The sequence below is a fragment of the Rhipicephalus sanguineus genome, chromosome 6 (assembly GCF_013339695.2).
Source record: "Rhipicephalus sanguineus isolate Rsan-2018 chromosome 6, BIME_Rsan_1.4, whole genome shotgun sequence".
Classification (NCBI taxonomy): Eukaryota; Metazoa; Arthropoda; class Arachnida; order Ixodida; family Ixodidae; genus Rhipicephalus; species Rhipicephalus sanguineus.
In genome coordinates, this window is record NC_051181.1 from 69,862,756 (window position 1) to 69,876,750 (window position 13,995).

General features: G+C 42.9%; 1 non-coding gene across 1 annotated transcript; it reads left to right on the top strand.

The window, feature by feature from the left end:
* Positions 1-10,504: 10,504 nt before the first annotated feature.
* Positions 10,505-10,577, top strand: Trnar-ccu (transfer RNA arginine (anticodon CCU)). The gene has a single exon. It is a non-coding gene; the product is annotated as a tRNA-Arg (tRNA).
* The last annotated feature ends 3,418 nt before the right edge of the window (positions 10,578-13,995 follow it).

Consider the following 13,995-nt stretch of genomic DNA (forward strand, 5'->3'; position numbering starts at 1 on the left):
GGGCTCCTGGTTGCACAAATTCCTGCCCCCAAGTGTGGCGTAATTGTTGTAGGATGGCCACCTGATCAATGTAACCCAACGGTTTCACATTTGTTGTTTCATTCGTAGACAGTCTTGTTTGGACCCTCTGTTGCAATCCTATTACTTCAAAAGGGGCCACTAGTTTCTTGTATGCGTTGAGTGCCGTACATGCGCAGCATTCTTCGGTTGGACACTGTGACGGCCATGGGTAATTCTTGTTAATAAGCAAGAGTAGGACATTACCAAAACAACGTAATTCTTGCTTTAGGTATTACGAGCGGTACGAAATATCCTTAATCTCGAGAACCAGATGTGATCGCGCGGATCAGAAAGCAATAAAATTGGCTATTCTTTGGCTCGGACGCGAGAACCAACTTCCTTAACAACAAATGACGAGGCAATGAAACAAGTCAAATCTCTTAACCAGTGCCGGGTCGTCAACCTGTCGCTTATTAGGAACGACGGCGCTAGGGGTTTCCCGATGAAATGAAATGAAGGGGGGGGGGTTTAAGTGTTTAGGTGGGGTCTGAAGCGGGACGCGTACCGAGTTGAATGAAAATATACATTTTCTCTAAATTTTCGTGAGAGGAGGAACCAGTGGCAAGGGTCGTTACGTATTACATGCACATTTGTTTAGAAACTTCACGAGATGACATACAGGGACTCCAACTCACGTGTATGACACAGGCCACCCGCGCACTCATTTTAGCTTGCATTGGTTCTGACCATGTCAATCCCGTACCGCGTGATGCTTTCGGACTTTTTCTCTAGTGTTGAAATATTGCAACTTCCGAAATTCGTCCATTCTTCTGCACATCTTCTAATTTTACGTTTCCAAAAGCGTTTTTCAAGCTTATAGGGCATACGTCGCGAACGCGCCCAAGACGGTGTTCGCGACGAACCCTTTCTTATTTTTCTGAGACCACTTCTCTAGTCTGTTTTTGTTTTCATAAGCGCCGCATAAATACATAACTACGACTACGCTTTCGTGGCACGCACAGGCGCACTTGGTAAAGCGCGTACAGAAGCACTCGCTTATTATTACGTATGCACGTACGCAGGCAGAAAATATCAGCCCTGTCGCTGGTCTTAGTAGCTGCTGAGAAGCGGTAAAACTCTGTCACTGGAGGGCACTTCGCCTGGGCATCAAACGATGTAGCAAATCGAGCGAAACATAACGAAAAGTTTACGATTGCAAGAGCGTTGCTCTATGCCGCTGCGATTCAACACGTCAACGGTTTCTCTTCGGTGTCACCACGCGGCAAGACCGCCTTCGTGCACACGTCCCACGTTTGCGCCCTGTCGCTAAAACCCGGGCAGTCGTCGTAGGCGCCGTACTTTCTCTCGTGTTGGACTGTCATATCACAAGAAAGCTATAGACAATGTGTGCTTTCGCGTACAAATGTCTTCCTTCCGGCGCTATTACATAGAATTTTCCGCTGCGCCATAGAAGAAGGGATCTCTTGCGAATTAAGGGTGTGCCTTCAAAAGAACAAGGGGAGCGGGGCTGCATCTTTCACCCGCTAGGATGTCTCTAGGAATATCACTGAGTAGCGCTTTCCTGTCTTGTACGGCCGTCAAAAAAGCTGAAGAGTTGGGAAGCAGAATCCTAGAGCCACATCGGCTGATTACGCTGCAGTACGGTGCAGTACGGTAGCGCAAGAGCGCCGTCATGTGGTTTTATTTTACATCTTGTTGCCCTCTTTATACAACACCAGAAATCATCTCGCAGCATGGGAGGGGTCTACCTTACCGGAAGTGAACACCTCACTAAAATTTACGCCGGTAAAAGTGGAATGTTAGTTACTGCTTCACGAGGGAAATGTGTTGTATATGACGGACAATGGTGGTGTTGATTAACAAATTAACAACTTTTCTTATTATGTATTTAAGATCGGGTTCTAGGAGGTGTTGAATAACAATGACGTATTCAGCATACATGTGCAGCACCCTGTACGTTGCCGCAATAAAATTTATTGATTGTTTTGGAATGGCACCTACAGCGTAACGAAACGCACTTTATGCTAATAATAAAATTAAAAATTTTACACAGTTCATCTTACTGAATTACTAAGTGCAACATGAGAAACCCTAACGAGCGCCACATGACGGCAAAGTATATGTAATTGGTTTGATATTGCTGCGGTTTAGCACTCATGAAAATATTTTGGTTCTAGCTACGTGAAACACCCTCTTTATCAAACTGATTCATTGCAATATCAAAAATGGCGAGGAGTAAGGCGATCGTGCTGCAGTTTACAACTCAGCTGAGGTGCTTTGTGGAATCGCCTGAGTTTGGCGAAACTGGCAATCTCTCCGAGCACTGGTGACACACCCATTTTACTGATAATATGAAGATGTAAAGTCCCCCACACATACCGCACTGCGTTCCATGGGCTACGATGGAACGCAGCGCCACGTCAAGGGCTAGGCATAGCATAGCAAGAACTTTATTTCGTTCCAGAAAAACTAGGGCCCGACGACAAATAGCCCCCAGGCTAACTCGGTGGCACCGCCCATGCAAGCCCCGGTAGGTTGAAGGCTTTTCCGATGTCATGAGCTCTTGGATTTGGTATCGAAGGACTTCAGTGAATACGCCGTCACTCCAGCACTCCTCACTGTTAGATCCGATGCCCTTTGGTAGGGGCCCAGTCAAAACATATGATCGAATAGACACGGCTTGTGTCCACACCTTTTACATTGGGCAGGAAAATTCTCGTAAATTTCCTTGGTTACTGGAGCAACTGGATGGCAACTTGGTTACTGGAGACCAAGTTGCCATCTACTTGTGGTTTTGTTCAGTGTTGCACACATACTGCTTTGCGCCGGCGATATCGAAACAAACCCCGGGCCTGACAAAGTAGACCAGCTATTGGTTTTGGTGAAAGATATAGGACAGTCACTTGAGAAATTCTAGAAAGTAACGTCAAGCAAGTTGAAGGACCTTCAAATGACTTTTACAGATACGAAACGGCGGCTTTCAAAAATAGAACGACTTGACGTCGTAGACATCTTGCGTAAAGATGTCACGAGCGTGAACGAAGTTCTACAAAAATCACACGCCCAGTTGAAAAGCCTTGAAACGAAACAGACAGAGCAAGGAGATTTACTGGTCGACGACCTGAATAACAGAATGCGAAGGAATAACCTGGTTTTCAAAGGTATTCCGGAGCAGACAGCCGAAAAATGTAAGGACACAGAAAAAATAATTCCTGAATTTGTCACACAGCATCTTGGCATTCAGCCGGGTGAAATCGAACGCGCCCACAGAGTAGGGCGAGTCGCAGATGATCGAGTTCGGCCGATTGTAGTGAAACTTTTGAACTTCAAAGATAAGAGTAACATTCTAAGAAACGCCTACAAGCTGCAGAAGTTATCTTCACCCCGAGTCTGGGTAGAGGAGGACTTCTCGCCAAGGATACAGATGATAAGAAAGAAACTTCGCGATTTCTTAAAGTTAGAACGAAAGCCTGGTGAAAAGTATAAGCTGCTCTTTGATAAGGTTCTCCTGGGAAATAGATTGTACGGATTTGAAAATGCTAATGACAGCACAATTGTTGAAATACCAAGGCACGAACCACGTGTAAACACTGCTTCACGCAGGAATTCTTGTACGCATACATTATCTCTTGTTGTATCGAATTTTCGTAGCATCTATAACAAACAAGATAAACTTGCCACATTCGTTGAATGCTGCAGTGCGGATCTAGTCCTCGGTACAGAGACGTGGTTAGATGCTGATGTGTCTAATGACGAACTCGCTTTGTCCGCTGATTTCAATATCTTCAGAAAGGACAGGTCATACCAGCGTGGTGGCGGCGTAATGATTGCCGTAAAAACTCATTTTCAGGCATAACTATTAGACAGAGACACACACTTGCAAATTTTGTGGATTGTATTGCGATTGTCGGCAGGTGTAAATTGTATCGTCGGGGTGTGCTATCGTCCGCCAGACGCTTCTATCGAATTTGTCGATAATCTCAACGACTCACTTAGTTTTGTTCAATGCAAACATCCAACATCACCAATAATATTAGCTGGAGATTTTAATTATCCAGGAATAGACTGGCGGACGTGCACACCTATAGGCGGTACAAGGAGAAATGAATATATAGAATTCCTTGATACGCTCTCACTATTTAACATGACACAAATGGTTTCTCTCCCTGCACGCGGAAGTTCTGTTCTTGATTTAGTGCTCACTAACGAACCGGAGAATATGTGCGTCCCTGTACTAGAATGTATCAGTGGCCACAATGTTCTGCACTGCGAGGCCATGATAAAAGTCGTAAAGCCAGAAAAACAAAAGAAATTATTGTACGACTACAAACGAGCTGACCTAGAGCACCTTCTGTCTGACTTCTCGTCTTTCTCTGATCACTTTCTCACCAGCCTCCATTCTCGTGACACTAATGAAAACTGGCGAATGGTTCACCAGAAACTCTTACAACTAAAAAACCAATACATTCCTTCAATCAAAATCACATCTTCGACTCAGAACCCATGGTTCACCTCGCATGTCAAGCGGTGCATCAAAGATTTTCGGGCACTGATGCCGAATGGGAAGAGTACAGAAACTATGCAAATTTATGCGACAAAGAAATAGAAATAGCTAAAGACAAATTTTTTAATGAAGATTTACCTGCGCTGCTAACAAAGAATACTAAAAAATTTTGGAAAGTGGTAAATCCTGGGAATTGTTCTGGACAGTCAATTCATCTAACTAAAGACGATAAACTATTGTCACCGTCAGAGGTTGCAGAAGAACTGAACTTATTCTATGGATCTGTTTTCACTGAGGAGGAGCCCATTTCTGCCGATTTAAAATTTGACTCCATTAACGCCACAATGAATGACATCATGATCACTCCAGAAGGTATCGAATCGGCTATTGAACGCCTTGCAAACAACTCATCACCTGGACCTGATGGTATATGCCCGAAGTTACTTAAAATTACTAAGCCAGTCATATCCCGTGTTTTTGCAGCTTTATTTCAACAATGAATAGATACTGGATGTGTGCCTGACACATGGAAAATCGCTAGCGTGACGCCAATATTCAAATCGGGTGATTCAACCATACCATCAAATTACAGGCCCATTTCACTCACCAGCATACCTTGCAAATTACTTGAACACATCATATCATCTGCAGTAATGAAGTACGTAACCGAGCATAATTACTTTATTCCTAACCAACATGGTTTTCAACGCGAGCGTTCATGTGAAACACAATTATTCGAATTAGTTACCGACTTCCATCATGCCGTTCATGCGTCTACAATATTTGATGCCGTATTTATCGACTTTGCAAAAGCATTTGACAAAGTCCCCCATAATCGTCTATTAATGAAGCTAGACTGCCTTAACATAAACCGAAACGTTACCAGCTGGATAAATAACTTTTTGTGTAAGCGCAATCAATTCGTGACTGTAAATGATTCACCATCTACATTGATTGAAGTTAAATCCGCGGTACCACAAGGCTCAGTACTTGGACCGATACTGTTTCTCATCTACATTAACGACATTGCTAAAAACCTGACATCTACTGCTCGATTATTTGCCGACGATTCTGTGATTTATAGACAGATTACTACCGAGACTACCACACTGCTTTACAAAAAGACCTCGACAGCATTTCTACTTGTTGCGATCAATGGCAAATGAAAATTAACACTTCTAAAACAAAAGTTATAACGTTTACGAATACTACCAACCCCCCGCTGAATTCCTATCTAATTAACGCAATGCCAATAGAAAACCATTCATCATTAAAGTACTTAGGCGTTCACCTTTCCGCCGACCTGACATGGAATGCCCACATTGACGCAATAACATCTAAAGCATCTAAAACACTTGGATTCATTAGACGCCACTTACATCAAGCTAACTGGAAGACAAAACTTACAGCATACACCTCACTGGTTCGATCTAAAATAGCATATGCCTCATTCATTTGGAATCCACACCAGATATACTTAATTAACAAACTTGAATCTCTCCAAAATAAAGCTGCCCGATTCATAACGAGAAACTACTTACGTCATTCGAGCATCACTAATATCAAAGCATCACTGAACCTCCCATTACTAGAGAAAAGAAGACTTCTAGCACTGTATCTCATTTTCACAAACTTTATCATAATCATTCGTCATTTGCTACCACTTACATATTGCCTGCCCATCGCTATTTTCCGCGCCTAGATCACCCTTTCAAAGTTTTAGCACCATATGCGCGCACTAACATCTTATATAACTCGCCCCTGTTGTGTGCCATCCGTCATTGGAATGATCTACCACACGATGTTGTGTCCATAAAAAACCACGACGCGTTTGTAGAAATGTTAAAAAATTCGATTAATATTGTATAAAAAAAGAAGGAAAAAATGTTCTTTATCATTTTTTAAACCTGTATGTCGAACCTTGTAAATTATTTTGCGTGCGATAGTGTTCATTATTGTTTGCCTCGCTTATGCTGGCCTTAACAAGTGTATTTCTATTCAAATGTAACCTCACCCCCACCCCGTTTACTGTAACCCCCCCTATGTAATGCCCGGCAAGGGCCTTTAGGGTATGTGAATAAAAAAAAAGAAAAAAAAGCACAAAAGGCGTGGGAATAAATCTGGTTTCAATCATTCCTCATTGGACAGTCTGAGCTCGGTTGAGCTTCTGAGGGGCGGGGGGATTTCTTGCCATCTCTTTAGTGCGAGGTGATCTTGTGAAAAGTGCTATGTGGGTGTTAGCAGTAGTCGCAGTCTTCCTTGAGCAGTTCCTGATCTGGTGCGCAGCGTGTGAGATCTCGCCCAGCAAATGGAGCATGCTCGTTAGTGCTGACCGAGTGGTCCTGATGAGCCGCAAACCAAATACTTAATTGCAAGTATTACGACTACTTATAACTAACTTTAGCGCTTCAACTGAAATAAAGCTGGCTGAGAATTCCTAGTAACTGTGCGGGATCCATTGGAAATCGTAGAGCTTCTTCTCGTACTTAACTGCTAAGCTTGCTTCTCCGGTGGCAGGAATGCGCGTCTATATTAGTAAGGCCACGTTTAATATATTGCTCTTCTCGTCGACCATGGCAATAGCGTAGCGGTTGCCCGATCCACAACTACTTCCCACGACAAAAAGAGCGTTGTTTTTGGTGTAGTTTATACAGAATCCATTTGGCAAAGGCGTCCCTTCTGCCCTTGTTGTAAGCAGCATGAATATCTCTAGGTATGGGCGGTACACAAATTTGCGTTGGCGATTCTCGAACGAGCGCCATCGACTCATTTGTATTTTCCACTAAGCGCAGAGGTCATGGAGGAAAAAAAAAAGTAAACTTGGAGCACGCTTGAGCTTCGTCTTGAAGAGTGGATCGTGATAGCGTAATCGGATCGTGTTCGCATCGCCTTCTCAATTGCTAGACAGCCTTCACATCGCGGTGGACACCTAAACCGTGCCGCAATGAAAGGTACGTCTGTGCGCCTGTAAATCGGTCCTTTCAAGCTATCTGAGAATGCCTACTGCAAGTGCAGTTCCGTAGTGCCCAGCACAATATAGCTCTTCCTTTTGCGTGTTTGCGAGGTACCGACTACGATCCGTAAACGACACGTGCATCTGTGTAGCTGCAGACGTTGCTGATGTTGTTGCTGAGAATGACAAATAATTGCTCATGGTTGCTTTGTAATCGATGGGCGTTTAAACCATTTACTCGTCAGGAAATTCACATGTTTTGACAGCTTGTGTTTCTACGCTTTATCCACGCGACATTAAATGTGTTAACTGCATTCCTCGCACTACGTAAGATTCATATAATATTTTTTTTTTCCTCTGCACTTTCGAGCATGGGCGTAGTTCATCGGTAGAACAACCAACACGTTCCAAGGTATACGCAAACCGGCAGTGAAACTTCCATGCGTCAAGTAGTTCGCGGCTCGTTGCCATTCTCGCCATCTATGTAAGACGGGGACAACATGCAGTGAGCAAAAAATAACTTAAATATGACGTCACAACTGAATTTTTCTCGGAAAAGGTTCTCGTGCAGCAATTAAAATTGAGAATCATGAAAGGAGTTCCCCATTCAATGCATTTCTAGAACACACTGAAAAGAGTATATAATTTGGCCGAAGTGATTTTGTATCCATATGTGATTTCTTTTTCAATCCTACAATGCTGCGTAAGAATCTGTTGTGAGAATAAATCACTCGGATATCAAGCATCACAATACTGACCCAACTCGAGTGCAAAATATTCTAAAGTGAGAAATTATGCACATGTTCAAAACAAGGGTGCAGTCAAAGATAACCGCTTAGTTGTGTCTCTTCTCTTCCCAAGTACGTTTGGCCCATGAGAAATGCTTCTCCAGGATATATATATATATATATATATATATATATATATATATATATAAGAAGTGTTAATTTCAAGGGCTCGTTGTCTTTCTTATACACAATATTAATTAGAACTAACAGACAATAATGCCAAGGAAAGTATAGGGGATGTTTTTAGTAATAAATGTAAGGTAATTGTGAAGAAAGAAAAGTGGACGAAAAGATAACTTGCCGCGGGCAGGGACCGAACCTGCGACCTTCGAATAACGCGCCAGATGCTCTACCAACCGAGCTACCGCGGCAGCCATCCCCCCGTCCACTTCATAGGGTATATGTGTGCATTTAAAACGTGGGAGCGTCAGTCAGCGCTGCCAGTAGCCATGACGGCGAGTGTGGAACACTCTTTTTCTGCCTGTCGGCGTCACGTAGGACGTGAACTTATTACGAGCTGCCAGCTGACCAATAATCCCTCGCATACTACCTGAAAGCATCAAGTCTGCCAGAACGAGACCCTCGCTATGAATGAAGAAGTGTTAATTTCAAGGGCTCGTTTTCTTTGTTATACACGATATTAATGAGAACTAACAGACAATAATGCCAAGGAAAGTATAGGGGATGTTTTTAGTAATAAATGTAAGGTAATTAGATAATGCATTAATAGATAGATAGATACGTAGATAGAAACGCTCAAAGTGCCAGAGGTTCGCTAAGAAATGCTTCGCATTTAAAAGAGTGTTCCACACTTGCCGCCATGGCTACTGGCGACGCTGACTGACGCTCCCACGTTTTAAATGCACACATATATCCTATAAAGTGGACGGGGGGATGGCCGCCGTGGTAGCTCAGTTGGTAGAGCATTATTCGAAGGTCGCAGGTTCGGTCCCTGCCCGCGGCAAGCTATCTTTTCGTCCACTTTTCTTTCTTCACAATCACCTTGCATTTATTACTAAAAACATCCCCTATACTTTCCTTGGCATTATTGTCTGTTAGTTCTCATTAATATTGTATATAAGAAAGAAAACGAGCCCTTGAAATTAACACTTCTTTCCTTCATTCATAGCGAGGGTCTCGTTCTGGCAGACTTAATGCTTTCAGGTAGTATGCGAGGGATTATTGGTCAGCTGCCAGCTCGTAATAAGTTCACGCGCTACGTGACGCCAACAGGCAGAAAAAGAGTGTTCCACACTTGCCGCCATGGCTACTGGCGGCGCTGACTGACGCTCCCACGTTTTAAATGCACACATATATCCTATAAAGTGGACGGGGGGATGGCCGCCGTGGTAGCTCAGTTGGTAGAGCATTATTCGAAGGTCGCAGGTTCGGTCCCTGCCCGCGGCAAGCTATCTTTTCGTCCACTTTTCTTTCTTCACGATCACCTTGCATTTATTACTAAAAACATCCCCTATACTTTCCTTGGCATTATTGTCTGTTAGTTCTCATTAATATTGTATATAAGAAAGAAAACGAGCCCTTGAAATTAACACTTCTTTCCTTCATTCATAGCGAGGGTCTCGTTCTGGCAGACTTAATGCTTTCAGGTAGTATGCGGGGGATTATTGGTCAGCTGCCAGCTCGTAATAAGTTCACGCGCTACGTGACGCCAACAGGCAGAAAAAGAGTGTTCCACACTTGCCGCCATGGCTACTGGCGGCGCTGACTGACGCTCCCACGTTTTAAATGCACACATATATCCTATAAAGTGGACGGGGGGATGGCCGCCGCGGTAGCTCGGTTGGTAGAGCATCGGACACGTTATTCGAAGCTCGCAGGTTCGGTCCCTGCCCGCGGCAAAATATCTTTTCGTCCACTTTTCTTTTTTCACAATTACCTTACATTTATTACTAAAAACATCCCCTATACTTTCCTTGGCATTATTGTCTGTTAGTTCTCATTAATATTGTGTATAAGAAAGAAAACGAGCCCTTGAAATTAACACTTCTTTCCTTGATTCATAGCGAGGGTCTCGTTCTGGCAGACTTGATGCTTTCAGGTAGTATGCGAGGGATTATTGGTCAGCTGCCAGCTCGTAATAAGTTCACGCGCTACGTGACGCCAACAGGCAGAAAAAGAGTGTTCCACACTTGCCGCCATGGCTACTGGCGGCGCTGACTGACGCTCCCACGTTTTAAATGCACACATATAGCCTATAAAGTGGACGGGGGGATGGCCGCCGCGGTAGCTCAGTTGGTGGAGCATCGGACGCCTTATTCGAAGGTCGCAGGTTCGGTCCCTGTCCGCGGCAAGCTATATTTTCGTCCACTTTTCTTTCTTCACAATTACCTTACATTTATTACTAAAAACATCCCGTATACTTTCCTTGGCATTATTGTCTGTTAGTTCTTATATATATATATATATATATATATATATATATATATATATATATATATATATATATATATATATATATATATATATATATACCAGAACTGACAAGTTAGTGTTTGTTGTGGCCGAAAATAAGCAGCAGTTCGCTTCGAGTTCCCTGTTTGCCGTTTCCTCACCTACGAAACGCGAAAATCCCTCTAGTTCTTTTGTAATGCTTGTGTACAAAAAATACTTTTAAGAAAAGCTTGTGACCTTACAAGCACAATATAATATTGAGCTGAGGTACACACACAATAGCGAGAAATACTTGCAACAGCCGCGTTTTGTAGATATTTATGTTGGCTATAATAATTGTGTGCATGTAAGTGAAAGCAATTGTAAAAGGATCGATAATTGGGATAGTTCGTACATATTCATTCAGTGAACTGGGAGCGCGGAAACAGACGAAGGGCGAGGAAGAACTACACAACACGAGCGCTCACTAACTCTGGTTGTTAGTGAGCGCTCGTGTTGCGTAGTTGTTCATCGTCCTTCGTCTGTTTCCGCGCTGCCAGTTCAATGAATGGATAAGTGAAAGCATATTGCGATGCGCCGCTGGCAAGCACTCCCGTGTTGCAACTTTCTCAAGGTCAGGGTACTCTTGGGTACGAAATCCTGTATTAAAAACATTTTGTTCAACAAGGTATTGTGTAAAAAAATTTGGGTCTCGAAACCTCTCACTTAATAGTAGAACTGTCAGATGCTGTCATAGTCGTATATATAGAACTGCGGAGAATGACAAGAAAGCTCACATAAGATGCGACATAATTGCATTTGCAGTACTAGAGCGATTCCTGCACAGGCTCAAGTACATATACTAATATGCTAGCACTGATCCAGGAAGGAAAAAATGATGCACATTACAGTTCGTAAAACAGAATCACCCAACAAAATTCACAAATAAATAAAATAGCGCTTGTAAAATTCATAACCTAAAAAGATGTTTTGAAGCTTTAAACAAGCGAGTAAAAGAGACAAGGTAAATACATTGGCCGTGACCGCAGAAGTGAACAATGTCTCAAATACAAAATCAGCTGCAAATGGGCTCTCCAACGCATGGACCTACACAACACTTTGAAGCCACGCGTGTCCCTTTTTTTCACTTCACTGCTATCCCTGAAAACACAAAAAGCAGCGAGAAACCCACGGTAACCAAATGACATTTTTCTTGCTGACAATACTCAAGAGATGATTCAGAAGGGCAGGAACCAGTCCTTTTGATACCCTCTGGACTCACAGCACAACTTTTTTCGCGAGGGCAAGCATTGCACTCATGTTCCCCACAAATGTTAACATCTCCACACCAGTCAATCTGCGCCACCGCAGTCAGCTTGCTTTCAAGTTCTGCTGTTTTAGCTGCAAACCGCAGTCCACCTCGACGCCCAATTTGGAGAGAGAAATTTAGAAAATTAGGAACTATAACATTTAGCAAAAGATGGTTCAAATGATGTTTGCCGTGTAAACATGAGCTGTACAGGTGTGCACACTATGAGAATTAAATGCAATAGCTCATACGCCAAAACCGATCAGGCAATCGTCAATACTAACACTTCCATAGAACTTTATGGCCGTTTTTTAATTAGCATATTTTTTAAATTCGCAATAAAATTTCACTAAAAGTTCTTCGCACATTTATTTTACAAAATCTCTGGGCTTGAAATAGCAATTATATCAGAAGTTCTGTGAAATCTGTTAACGAATTGTGCTTTGTTTCCTTTATGCTCCAATTATACATCGTTTTTACTGCTTGCGGATTTCGCCTTCCGTGTACAGAACTGAAGGTAATAATTTACGTTTGTCCATTTGCATACGAATATCTTTGTCCTGTGCTTCCTTAACCAACCCGTCCAACATCTCATTCTTTTGCAGTTCTAATGGAGACCCTCGGCTTTATGTTTATCATGTCATAAATTTGCACTTTGACCATCAATAAGAATCCTCAAGAGAAATAAACCTACAGCGCCTTGCAAGGTACTCCATCAATAAAGTGACACAAATAACAACAGACTATTAGTTGAAGGGTAGTGCCTAAGCTAAGGAACCAAAGTGGAAGTTGCCTTTGCAAGGCCAGTCCTCGTAAATGATGGCTTTTTAACCAAAACGCTGCACCCTGCTTCTCTTCGTTCAACCAGATTTTGTCCTCAGATAACCTTGAAAGATTAGTAATTTCAGCTTACTATTGCCTCCACCAAGTAGTACTGCAAGGCAGGGTCCATAAGTTGGATGCGGCGCTGTGGGAATGTCTCCATGAGAAAAGTGCTCATTCTTTCCTTATCAAGCGATGTACCAGTCATACTGGAAAAGCTTAGGACTTGGAGAGAGTTTAATTATATGCATAAATGATGGTGACCCTCCCTGGCAATAGGACGGAACGAGATGTCCTTGCATGGCATTCCTTTTAATGATTAACTAAAACGTGTTTAGAAATAAACCTGGAGTTTAGAGGCAGCATCTTTAGTTGTGATAGAATGTTAGGGTATTGATGACATAATTAAATATTTGCTTCTTCTTGCACAGATTGCAATGGCTGGGAATCTTTTTAGCGATTAATACCCTCTTTATGAATGCACTCTGCAATACACAACATTGAACACGTACCTTGCATAGGGGAGCGCGGATTTGATTTGAAAGGAAGAGAACACGACAGAAAGGACGCTCACTTGCAACAGAACTTATTCTAAAAAAAAAAAAAACTTCTCACCAAGAAAGCTAATGCGTAGGTGCATTCACAACAGCCATTGCCACACACACAAAAATGTTTTGCCAAATCACTGACACATGCGGTAACAATCTAAGATCACTTAAAGGCTGGTACATATGATCAGCTGCTGTGAAGGAAGTTTGTTTCCTTCATCGCCAAATGCACCCAAGGTGCACTGATGCACGCGTCTGCTGCAATCGTATTGTGGTCCGCCTCTATAATCTCTCTTTCACGCCTTCCCTTTACTCTACTCATTGCGTCTGCCTCCTCGAAAAGTGCTGTGCACCCGCACTTCCTGCAATGCGAAGGAAGGTGCGCCCCGTCATTCTGAGCCATCAGCGTGGTCGCGTACTCTGTTAATCTGTCATTAAGTCATCGGCACGTTTTGCTGATTTAAGCTTTACCAGAACTGAGTGGGATTTTATATGCCACTTCCGTATCACAGGGGACAAATGGCTTCTTGTACTTCTTTTTGAACCCTGATTTATTGGTTTGTTCACTGGTAAGAGCACACAAACGGGAAAGCTTCAAGGGTGCTATGAAAACGAGGTTTACTCCGTGCTTTCATCCTATCCTCTTGAGATTGTGTGAA